Consider the following 12,840-nt stretch of genomic DNA (forward strand, 5'->3'; position numbering starts at 1 on the left):
TGCATGTTGCGTAGGCTTATCTCGAACTCCTTGGCTCAAATGATCCTTTTGTCTTGGCTTCCCAATGTGCTGGAATTACAGGCATGTCCTACCGCGCCCAGCCTGCACAATTCTTTGAATGTACTAAAGTTGTTGAATTGTATACTTTGAGTGCATAGTATATATGAATTATATCTCAATAAGCTGGTAGCAAAAAATTTTATGAGACAGTTGGGTTAATTTTGAAGAACAACAGGGTAGTTGATATAAAGGAACGATAACGGTCTGAAGTTATATTAAAAAAATAATTCTTTTAGAAATACTAAAAAATTTGTGAAGTAATTTTAAAACCAGTCTTGACCCCTTGCAGTTATCACTTTTCTGCCCCCTATCCTTAGGAACAACTCCGTCCCCAAATTATCTATTCTCCCTCTCTCCAATTCCGTTCCCACCATTCTATTCTAAATCCATTCTAATCAGGCTTTTATCCTTACTACTCTACTATCATAAGCAGTGGCCAGTTAGAACCCAGCAATTGACATGGTTGTTCTTCCTTGGGCCATTCTCCCCATCCAGTTCAACTGGGATTCTTTTCCTGGTTTCCTCTGATTTCAGTGCCTAAGATACCATTCTCAAACTTCTGTCCCCACTTTATATGCAGATTATTTCGTGGCTTCCAATACTCTCTACATGCTGTCTCCCAAATTCACATCTCCAGTCTGGACCTTTCTAAATTCCAGACTCCTACATATCTAACTCTCTTCTCGATATTTTCATGTGGTATTCTAACAGGCATCTCAAATTTAAGTTCCCAAACAGAATTTTTATTTGTCTTTTTGAGACGGGGTCTCATTCTGTCACCCAGGCTGGAGTTGCAGTGGTGCTATTTTGGCTCACTGCCACCTCCACCTCCAGGGCTCAAGTGATCCTCCCAAGCAGCTGAGACTATGGGCATCTGCCACCATGCCTGGCTAATTTTTGTGGAGACAGGGTTTTACCATGTTACCCAGGCTGGTTTTGAACTCCTGAGCTCAAGCGATCTGCCTGCCTTGGCCTCCCAAAGTGCTGGGATTACAGGTATGAGCCACCGCGCCTGGCCCCAAATGGAATTTATCTCTTCCCATCCCCAACTTGCTCCTCCATCTTTCCCATTTCATTTAATGGCAACTCCATTCTTCAAAATGCTCAGGCCAAAAATCGTAGTCACCTTGGACTCCCTTCATTTTCCCACATCCTATATAAATTGTCATCAAATTCTGTGTGCCACCCTGAATATATCCAGATACCTTATCCCTCCACTGCTTGCACCTTTTCTATGCCACTTATCTCTCACCTAGAGTATTACAATAGCTTCCTAAGTGGTCCCCCTTGCTCCTCAATAATCTAGTGTCAAAATAGAAGTCAATATGATTCTTTAAATATGTAAGTAGGATTTCATTACTTTTCTACTAACGATGGCTTCCCATCTCCCTCAGAAAAAGCCAAAGAAGTCCTTAAAATGGCTTGTAAGTGCATACCCAATTTGAATTCCTCTTACCTCTCTGACTTCATTTCCTACTTTTACCCTCCTGTAGTCAGACTGCTTTCTGTTCTTACAATGTAGTAGGCATCTTTCTGCCTCAATGATTTCCACACTTGTTATTCTACCCGGAATGTTCCCTGTCCACCCAAGGCACATTTCTTGTTCCTTTGCCTCCTTTAGATCTTTGTACAGTTTGCCTTCTCAGTGGGGCTCCTCCGCCTCTGGGATAAACAAAAACCTCTCTCGGCTCACCCTGTTCCCCTCTCACTGCTTCACTCTTTCCTGCCAACACTTATTCTGTCTTAGTATATATTTTACTTATTAATATTTTTAGTCTCTGCTATGAGGACAGGATTTTTCCCTGCTTTGCTAAGTGTTTGGCACAGGGTTGGCACGCAATATTTTTGAGTGTATGAATGCTATTTATAATGCACTATATTCTCTGCCTCTTTGTTTAACTATCACTAGCTCCATGGGAGTCTGGATATGCATCCCTGAGGAAGATCAGACTGACTAAATAGAAAAATTGTCCACTCACTCTGACTACCATTATCTATCTCTTTAAGGGAGACAAAAGCATAGCAGCAATCCTGGAGGCTCAGGTTCCAGTCAAAGCTTTGAGACCAATTAGGCATGTGACATTGAGAAGATAATTTTTCCTCTCTAGCCCTTAATTTCCTCATCCGCCAAAAGGAGATCATTTCCTTAAAAGACCTCACAGTATTTTTGAGAATATAAAATGAAAGATGAAATGTTGAGTAGGGAAGGGTATGTCTTATTAATAAATTTCTCTACTACATACAAAGATATATTTACCTGGCATTTTATATTTGTTAAAGGTAATAAACCTAAAAGTAAACCCCAGGGTTCTTTTAGGAATCTTGCAAAATGTACTTCTGTTGTGCTGTACCCTTCTACTTACCACTAATGTAAGTATAAGGGCACAGTATAATGCAAAGACTCTGATGTCAGCCTATTCTTTCTCCTGAGAAAAGTCACTCTTACATGTCATTTTTTTCTTTCAGTATCCTCATCCAAACCAATGAATAGTCAGTGCCTGCTGGGGCCTGGCTCCAGTGGCAGTTTTCTTTCCTATTCTCTTGTGTGTACATGTGGTTGGTGAGCCTTTTCTCAGCCCATCTGTAACACAGAACCTTGATTTTCTTGTCTGTAAATTGGGGTGAATAACAACTGGCTCGCATTTATTTTAATGGATTCATGGACCCATCGATAATTTAAATAAAGCAGTAGTACAATGCCTGGCACATCTAGAGGCCTCCATAAATGCTTTATAGAAAGGGAGTATGTGTTCAGCTTCCACTGCCAGAGTTGCTTGCTAAAACAGATCTTTCTAGCCGGGCATGGTGGCTCATGCCTGTAATCCCAGCACTTTGGGAGGCTGGATCACGAGGTCAAGAAATCGAGACCATCCTGGCCAATATGGTGAAACCCCAACACTTTGGGAGGCCGAGGCGATGGATCACTTGAGGTCAGGAGTTTGAGACCAGCCTGGCCAACATGGTGAAACCCCGTCTCTTCTAAAAATATAACAATTAGCTGGGCCTGGTAGCGCGTGCCTGTAGTCCCAGCTACTCAGGAGACTGAGGCAAGAGAATCGCTTGAACCCAGGACGCGGAGGTTGCAGTGAGCTGAGATCGCACCACTGCACTCCAGCCTGGCAACAGACGAAGACTAGGTCTCGGAAAAAAACCAAACAAACTCAAAACAGTTCATCATGTTACTATGCCTAGTCAAGGACCTCAAACAATGTAAAGTATGAATTTCTATACTTGGTTTCAAATCTCCCACATTCTATTAATATTATTACTTTTTGAGACGGAGTCTCGCTGTCGCCCAGGTTGAAGTGCAGTGGCAAGATTTTGGTTTGCCGCAATGTCCACCTCCTGAGTTCAAGCAATTCTCCTGCCTTAGCCTCCTGAGTAGCTGGGTTTACAGGTGTGTGTCACTACATCCGGCTAATTTTTGTATTTTTAGTAGAGAAGGGGTTTCATCATGTTGGCCAGGCTGGTCTCAAACTCCTGACCTCAAGTGATCCACCAGCCTCGGCCTCCCAAAGTGTTGGGATTATAGACATGAGCCACTGTGTCTGGCCCCACAATCTATTAAAATCAGGGCTTTTCTTTTTTTTGTTTAAGACTAGTCAAGTGCAGTGGTGGGAAGTGGAGCACAAGTCGAATAAGGAGTTTGGTCTGTAACTGACAGTGAACAATCACGATAACTTACTATCTCTGTATCAGCCTAAAAGGATCTTGAAGAGTTATTTGTACATTCATGTTCAAAGCAGTATTATTCACAATAGCCAAATGTGGAAATAACACAGACGGTATATACATACAATGAAATATTATTTAGTCTTAAAAGGGAAGGAAATTCTGACACATGCTACAACATGGATAAACCACAAGGAGATTATGCTATGTGAAATATGCCAATCACAAAAAGACAAATACTGTATGATACCACTTACATGAGATACCTAAAGTAGTCAAATTCATACAGACAGAACTAGAATGGTGGTTACCAAGGCTGGCTGGAAAATGAGGAATGAGAAATTGTTTAATGGGTGCGGGCTTTGTTTTGCAAGATGAAAAGAATTCTGGGGACTGGCCGCACAAGGTAAATGTACTTAATACTAACGAATTATTCACTCAAAAATGGCTAAGATGATAAAGTTTGTTGTGTCGATAAAAAAATTTAAAAATCTATTTCACCTTTCTCATGAAATCTTACTTTTTATTTTTCTCTCGTTTCTATTTTTCCCATTTCAGTTAGACTGATCTCTTCATTGTACTTCCAGTATGCCTCTTGAGCCTTTGCACCACGGTGTTTCTTCTCTGGAATGGTCTTTCATTATCACCCATCCATTTTCAAAAGGTTGCATGTGCTTTCGTCCCAAAGACATTACTTTATAGATCCAACCAGGAGTCGCATCCTCCATGTCATCCCTACTCTTTGAAACCACAGACCTCTCCCTTTTCTACACTACACAGAAGGGCCTACACATGGCTTTCATGCTTTAGCTTAGCCTCTCCGACCATACCTCTTAAGACCCTGAGGATCAGGGGGCGTTCTCTCACAGTTCTCCTGCACTTCTCTCCCATCCCAACACATACACATGATACTAGCGAGGAGCTCCGCACACAATCTCCTCCAGTAAAAACGATGCACTAGGCAGTGCATCTCAACACATCAAATTACCGGCGCGCATAGGAGCCTGATGCGGCAAAACTGTGGGTCCTTCGGGATCCTTGAAAGCAGCACTATAATTTGCAGTTTTCTACCCTCCAAAACACTTTCCGGGCCGGATGTGGTGGCTCACTCCTGCAGTCCCAGCACTTTCGAAGACCCAACCAGGCGGGTCACTTGAGGTCAGGAGTTTGAGACAAGGCTGGGAAACATGGTGAAACCCATCTCTACAAAAAAACACAAAAAGTACTTAGGAGTAGTGGTGCGCGCCTGTAATTCCAGCTACTCGGGAGGCTAAGGCAGGAGGATCACGTGAGCCTGGGAGGTCGAGGCTGCAGTGAGCCGTGATCGCGCCCAATGCACTCCATCCAGCCTGGACGACGGCGGTGAGATCCTGTCTCAAAAAAATAAAAGCCACCACTTTCCTACTTATTATCCCAGGGAAACGCACGCGACGGAGGAGCGAAGGAGCGTTTATTTGTGGAGGCGCTCAAGTAAGAAACCCTGCTCGCAGGCCGACTCAAGGCTCTCCGAAGCCTTCTCAGGGCTGTCTCCCCTCCCCAAAAGGTAAAGAACCGTTACAAAGTTTACTTCCGGCACAAGCGTCCGCGCCTGCTCGGAAAAGGGAGAGTGGACGCACAGCTCTGTTACGGGAAGTCGCAGGGCACAATTTCCTTCATTGCAGTCGCCTTGTAGGCGGCCGTACCAACCCAGAAGTGAAAGACCCTTTCCTTCGAGTATCAGACCCCAGACCAAAGGAAGTTCCACTTGGACGACTTTTACCCAGGGTTTCCCGACTTCTCTTTAGCTCTTCCTATCACGCTCCCTGCTTGCTGGTGCATTGTTGCTGTGGCCACTTAGTTCCGACCTTCCTTGTGTAACTCGAGTTTTGTCGCAACTTTCCAAGGGGCCTAACTACACTGGGGGCACCCTTTCCTGAAAAAAACAAAAAAACAAACAAAAAAACAAAAAAACCCCCAAAACCTTTACCCTACGGGTACCCATCAGGGTCAACCAACGTTCTCCGTGAGGGGCAAAGCTCCCGGGGACTTTACGCCCGCGAAGCCTAACACGGCCAGGCCGGCGCGTGCGCGGGGCGTTACCATAGAGAGGCAACCGCCTCTCTGGTATCGGTTTACGCTCTCTATGGTGCAGCCGGGTCGGTGGCGGTAAGAAGAAAAAGGGGGACCGCACTGCGCAGGCGCCCTCGGCGTCTCTCTCGCTCTCGGTCTTTTTTTTTTTTTTTCCTTTTTTTTTTTTTTTTTAATCCCCGCACCAAGCGCTTAACCTCATTGGGGTGGAGGAGAAGGCGGCGGCTCTCTGGTCCGCAGCGGCAACAGTAACGAAAAACAGGGCTGTAAGTACCCGGTCAGGGGGTGGAGGGTCAGACCCGAGCCCTCCCGCGGCCCTGGCCCCTCCCGCGCAGTGGCGGGCGCCGGGTCTGGGTGGGGGCGATGTCCAGCGCTGTCATCGGCTCTTGGGTGCACTTTGGGGGGATGGGGCGGCTCTGAGGTGGGAGCCTGGCGAGGAGCGGGATGCGAGGGTTGTTTATCCAACCAGTAGGTCGCTGAACCCAGGCTGCTTTGCAGAGGGAGGGGATCGGCCGTGGGGTCAGTCGGCTTTGTGTGCACCTCTCTGTTTCCCTTTTCCAGACCCCACCCGGGCCCCCTTCCTAAACCGAGTCTCCCGGGCTGGGTGGGAGAAGCCAGCGAGCCCGGGGCGCGTTTGAAAGGAAGGGAGGGGGCGAGGGAGAGAAACCCACAACAACTAGTCATCGGCGAGTGATGGGTGTGGAGAAAGATCCAGAGAGAAGGGGTGCCGGGAGGCGGGCGGCCCGGGCTCCCAACCGGGCCAGACAAAAGCTGCGCGAGCGGCGCCGAGCAGAGCGGCTGGCTTGATGGGATGCACAAGGTCCCCTTGGTCCCCGGGGCCTTCGAAGAGCTTCTTTCTGAAGCTGGGAAAGCGAACAAGTGCTGAGTTAAGCCTGTGCAGACTTCTCAACTTGCCTTTGTTGTTCTTTGGTATTGGCAGAGACGCTCTGACGAAGATGAGTGTGTGATCTTGCACATTAGCCTGGCTAGATACAATGGAGCTAATCGAATTTTGCTTTCCATTTTCCGAGCTGCTGGGATGAGTATGGGGCTTTCCAGAGTTTAAATTATTACATAATATTTTTAAAATAGTTGTTTCTAAAATTAAAAAAAATTAATGTGGAGTCTGAAAGCACGCTGTGATGAGTTTGCAGCTGGGTGAGTTTCTGTGTAGTGAGGTGCTTTCATTAAATACTGACCATTCGTAGAAACTGTGAGCTCTTTAAACATGATACTTTAATTTGTAGATGTGGCAATGAGAGCTTCAGATTCTCTAGTCCTTTGGGAGACAGTGATGCAGAAGAATCAGAAGCGAGAAATAGTTTCATGCCGTCACGTACCTTGGACCCTATTTGGGTGGCACAGTCCGTTTTCAATTCTGGCATTAGAAATTGTTTTTATTGCTATGATCATTTACGACGTTAACTGATGTCTCGATATGAGGGGTCCTGGACATTGCCTCTGTTTGCTCATCAAGGGAGTGGGAGAATAGCAACATTGATGTAGAGACCAAATAGATAAAAGGTAGCACAATGCCTCAGAGTACTGAATATTATTTATTTTTTACCTTTGTTAAGAAAGATTTAAATTTTGATGATTTGGTTATCTTGTTAAATTGTGTAATACACCTTTTTAGCAGTTGTTACTCAAATCTCAGTTTCTATAATTCATTGTTTATTATGGGCTAGATGGTATTCATTGTTTATTATGGGCTAGATTGTAACACCATTTTAGACTTCTAAAGTTTTAGTTTTTATGAAGGAGTTTTCAGCCATAGCTTTTAATTCTCCCAAGTAAGGTTAACCAAAGTCAGAACTCCTTAGAAAAGACTTTGTTGGTGGTGGAGGTATCAAATATTGTATGTGTGTGTTATAACTGAATTGGCAAATACAGAAAAGGCTTTTGCTAAGTTTGCACCATAAAGTTGTGTTAGAACGGAAAACCCAGATCTCCTAGTATGTCAGGCTTTTGAATTAACCTACAGATTAAACTTTATTTATGTAAAAGAGGTAAGCATTTTTTTTTTTAATTGATAGCAAGTGAAACTCTCAAGCCTGGTGTATTATGCTTCAGTAACTAGTGGGATAGATCTCTTTAAGTGTAGTTCAGATGATGGGAACTTGCTTTTTATAGAGCAAGATTTCAGACGCTTAAAATAGTTTGACAGGGATGTTGAGAAATGATTGGCCAGAAGAACATTAAGTTTGTCATTTAAGTGTGTTATGTTTTGTTTACTGGTTTTATTTATTATTTATTTTTGTTTTTGAAACAGAGTTTTGCTCTTGTTGCTCAGGCTGAAGTGCAATGGTGCAATCTCAGCTCACTGCAACCTCCACCTCCCGGGTTCAAGCGATTCTCCTTCCTCAGCCTCCTGAGTAGCTGGGATTACAGGCACCCACAACCATGCCCAGCTAATTTTTGTGTTTTTAGTAGAGACAGGTTTCACCACGTTGGCCAGGCTGGTCTTGAACTCCTGACCTCCGGTGATCTGCCTGCCTTGGCCTCCCAAAGTGTTGGGATTACAGGCGTGAGCAGTCATGCTGGGCCCGTGTTTACTGGTTTTAGATTGAGATTTTTTGCTTCAGTCTTGTTTATTTTCTTAAGTAGCTTAGTGTCATGATTTATAAGTTGAGTGAGATGGCTTCTTGGGCCTGAGACTTAAATTTACTGTTTGAGACCCGTCTATTCTTAATAATCTTCTACTTAATAATTTTTAGATTATAATTTTTTTTATTTTGTAGTGCTATTGGTAAATAGAAACATTTAAGTGATTACAAATATTAGGTTCAACTGAGTTACTGAAACTGTCAGTTTTGGTAACTACATCTAGTTGTCAAATAGTGGAAACAGTAGACAGAAGTAAAACTTAAATGTTTAGAAACAGAACATTTAAAATATTTCCTAGAAAACAAGAAAAGAGGCTGGGTGCAGTGGCTTACATCTGTAATGCTAGCATTTTGGGAGGCCAAGGCAGGCGGGTCGCATGGAGTTTGAGACCACCCTGGGCAACATGGTGAAACCCTGTCTGTCTGCAAAAAATACAAAAATTAGCTGGGGATGGTGGTGTGCACCTGTAGTCCCAGCTACTCGGAGGGAGCGGGGGATGAGGTGGGAGGATTGCCTGAGTCTGGGAGGCTGAGGCTACAGTGAGCCGAAATCATGCCACTGCACTATAACCTGGATGACAAAGTAGGTTGTAGTTACCAAACTGTAGTTACCAAAACTGACAGTTTCTTTTTTTTTTTCTTTTTTTTTTTTTTGAGACAGAGTCTTGCTCTTTTGCCCAGGCTGGAGTGCAGTGGCCGGATCTCAGCTCAGTGCAAGCTCCGACTCCTGGGTTTACGCCATTCTCCTGCCTCAGCCTCCCCAGTAGCTGGGACTACAGGCGCCCGCTATCTCGCCCGGCTGGTTTTTTTGTATTTTTTAGTAGAGACGGGGTTTCACCGTGTTAGCCAGGATGGTCTCAATCTCCTGACCTTGTGATCCGCCCATCTTGGCCTCCCAAAGTGCTGGGATTACAGGCTTGAGCCACCGTGCCCGGCAAAAAACTGACAGTTTCGGTAACTCAGTGAGACCCTGTCTAAAAACAAAAACAAAACAAGGGAAGGATCTGTTAGTCTTAAAAACAAAAACTAAGCGAAGTAGAAATCATTGATGATATAGTTTTTGGTTTGTAAGATATAATTTTAAAATATGAACTAACTGGCCGGGCGCGGTGGCTCAAGCCTGTAATCCCAGCACTTTGGGAGGCCGAGACGGGCGGATCACAAGGTCAGGAGATCGAGACCAGCCTGGCTAATACGGTGAAACCCCGTCTCTACTAAAAAAATACAAAAAACTAGCCGGGTGAGGTGGCGGGCGCCTGTAGTCCCAGCTACTCGGGAGGCTGAGGCAGGAGAATGGCGTAGACCCGGGAGGCGGAGCTTGCAGTGAGCTGAGATCCGGCCACTGCACTCCAGCCTGGGCGACAGAGCGAGACTCTGTCTCAAAAAAAAAAAAAAAAAAAAAAAAATGAACTAACTGTTTTAGCCATTGCCAGTGGGGCATCATCGACAAAGTATGGGTATAAGTGTTTGACTAAGTGACCTCTAAAATGCTGGCATTTACTGCTTGTTTCTCGCTTGTTCTTCACCTCCCCAGGGCTTTTCTGCCCCCTTTATGCCCAGACCATTACTGCCACACAGTGATTTTCCTCCCCACATTCTTATGACAGCCCTCCTCCCACCTCCCCTCATGGATCCTAAAGTTCTAGCTCAGGTGTGCTCAAATGGTGACATTTCTTCCATAATACCTTTGTTAACTTCTGTCTTGTTTCCTGCCTGGAAGTTTCCTCACTGCTTGCTGCTTCCTGTTGTATATATCACCTTCCTGCTTGCTTAGATTCACTCTTGTGCATTTACTCTTCTCTAGATCTTTGAGGGCACAGGGAGTTTGTAGAACACAATGTGGTGTCCTCTGTTGCTTACTAAGTGACTAAGTGACTTGTGTAACTAATGGAAACTGTAGAATGTATGAAAGAGTAAACAAATGTATCCTAATGTAGACTAATAAAATTTGAGCTTTGGAGGAGTTGTTAGGGGCCCAGTAGTCCAACATCTTTCCTTTTGTCTGCTACATTCTGATCATCAGTGTCAAACTGCAGGCATCTGTCCCTGGACAGGTCTTGGTTGCCAGAAATGTTTTTAGATTACTCCAGTCCGCTCCCTCCCTTTCACCTATTGACCTTAGTTATACTTCCTGAAGCAACCTGAATTAAGTCTGTTTCTTCTTCACATAATAGCCCTTCGTATTTCCCATGACAGATCTGATACTTCTAGACTTATTATTTATTAAACTCTCTCTTGAATTGAGCACCAGGGACCAAGAGGGCACAGTTGAAGAGACATCCATGGCCCCTGCACTTCAGGGGCTTGCAGTCTAGTTCCGGAGACAACGATAACATGAATCGATGGCTGGTAACCAGCCGTTATAATCATGCAAGTATGCAAACAGCCCTAAATCGTTAGTTCTTTCCTGATTTGTTATGGCTCACCATGCTTTCTTTAGGCAACTCTGTTTTTTGTTTTGTTTTGTTTTTTTTGAGACGGTTTTGCTCTGTTGCTCAAGCTGGAGTGCAGTGGCATGGTCACGGCTCACTGCAGCCTTGACCTTCTGGACATAATCAGTCTGCCTGCTTCAGCCTCTTGAGTAGCTGGGACTACAGGCATGCACCACCACACCTGGCTAATTTTCTAAATTTTGTTTTAGAAATGTTTTGTAGAGATAGGGTCTCACCGTGTTGCTCATGCTGGTCTGGAACTCCTGGGCTCAAGGGATCCTCCTGCCTTGGCCTATCAAAGTGCTAGGAAGCCCGGCCCAACTGTTTTTTTTTTTCCCCTGAGACGGAGTCTTGCTCTGTTGCCCAGGCTGGAGTGCTGTGGCGCGATCTCGGCTCACGGCAGCCTCCATCTCCCAGGTTCAAGCAGTTCTGCCTCAGCCTCCTGAGTAGCTTGGGACTACAGGCGTGTGCCACCATGCCTGGCTGATTTTTGTTGTATTTCTAGTAGAGATAGGGTTTTACCATGTTGAGCCAGGCTGATCTCAAACTCCTGACCTCAGGTGATCTCTGCCCGCCTCAGCCTCCCAAAGTGCTGGGATTACAGGCGTGACCCACCACCCCCGGCCGTTGTTGTTGTTTTAATGTCCTTTAAATGCAGTGTCTGAAACAAAACAGAAGATATGACCTGACCAGAATATACAGCTGTTTTCTTCAGTTAGGAAACTGAATCAATGATTTTCAAATTTCCTTGTGCATTCTGGCTCTGCCACTTACAAGTGCTGTGATTTTAGGCCAGCTAAATAATCTCAATAATTTTAGTGTCTTCATCTGTAAACCGAGGGTGAGGGGAGGGCGGTGTTAATTGTAGCACCTACCTATGGGTTGTTGTCAGGATTAAATGAGATAATACATGTAAAGTGTTGAGGGCAGTGACGGGTATGTGTTAAGTGGGTAATACATGGTAGGAGTTAATAACCATGTAGTAATAGTTGCAGTAATCAAGTCACTGGAATCTCTTTGGGACCTTGTTAAAATACAAGCAGCCTGGCCTCATTATCTTCTACCCAGAGAATTTGTATGGTACCTGGGCGACCACAGTTTTAACAGTCCCCAGATGATTCTTAGATGACCCAGAGGTGGAAAACTCTGCACTTTACATGCATGATATCATTAGCTTTTACAAATTAAAATTTTAAAATTCCCCAAGTAATAGATGAATAGATCTTCCTAAAAGATTCAAACAATGCAGATACAGGTAAAGGCATGGCTCCCAATTTCAGAGTCCTGGAGAAACACCCACTTAACCAGTTTGGAATGTATCCTTCTACACATTGTTACCCTTTTTTGGTAAATTTATAAATAAATGTCTTCATCATAATAATGGCCAGATTTAAAAGATAAAAATGATTTTTAATGCACTTTTACAGTCATAATCTTTGTTCCCTTCCAAGTCCTATGAGATGGGTAGGGGAAATAGCATCACGATCCTATCAATTTGCAGATGAGAAATCAAGACCTGCAAGTGAAATTCACCCTGATTGATCTAGAATGAGAACTAGGCCTTCTGTCTCTCAGCTTAATGTCCTTTTCATGTGAACCACACTGTTTCCTAGCTGCATCATCTCGGCTTCTATTGAGGTTGTGGCTCATGAAGTCTTCTAGTCTTTTTGCCATGCCAATAGCTGTCAAATCAGATTTCCTCCTTTCCCTTAGTGCGTATATACTTGCTTTTAGAAAAATACTACTTTTAGAGTAAAGAAAAGGAAAAAAAAAAGGAAAAGAAGTAAATTCAAAGTTTTATATTTTTGTGTATCTGTTAAGATTGATCTTTTGGGGACAGAAATCTAGAACTGGCCTGTGGCCATCTGATAGCATGGTACTTTTAGGTGAGCCTGTCTTCATTTAGGATAGCTGAGGTCAGTGTAGGACTTTTCCTCACTGCTGTCCAATTAACTCTCCAGGCAGAATCAGTTAAATTTATTTAGTCTTACTCCAATAATGTA

At 44.2% G+C, this 12,840-nt stretch overlaps 1 protein-coding gene and 1 long non-coding RNA gene across 28 annotated transcripts in view; one reads left to right on the top strand and one right to left on the bottom strand.

Annotated features, from left to right (window-relative positions):
* Positions 1-3,637: 3,637 nt before the first annotated feature.
* On the bottom strand, positions 3,638-5,787 carry LOC141408166 (uncharacterized). The gene is made up of 2 exons (XR_012421052.1): positions 5,492-5,787; positions 3,638-4,935 (listed from the first exon to the last, which is right to left on the bottom strand). It is a non-coding gene; the product is annotated as an uncharacterized lncRNA (long non-coding RNA).
* Positions 5,788-5,989: 202 nt separating this feature from the next.
* CLASP1 (cytoplasmic linker associated protein 1) overlaps positions 5,990-12,840 on the top strand; it is a 309,768-nt gene continuing 302,917 nt past the window's right edge. For 26 of the 27 annotated variants that reach the window (XR_012421050.1, XR_012421051.1, XM_074008821.1 and 23 more), the window contains exon 1: positions 5,990-6,065. The gene's annotated coding sequence lies outside the window, so the exon portion shown is untranslated. Of the gene's footprint in view, positions 6,686-12,840 lie in introns of all 27 variants that reach the window. The other variant, XM_065525354.1, reaches the window with a different exon arrangement.

Source organism: Macaca fascicularis, chromosome 12, assembly GCF_037993035.2.
Source record: "Macaca fascicularis isolate 582-1 chromosome 12, T2T-MFA8v1.1".
NCBI lineage: Eukaryota > Metazoa > Chordata > Mammalia > Primates > Cercopithecidae > Macaca > Macaca fascicularis.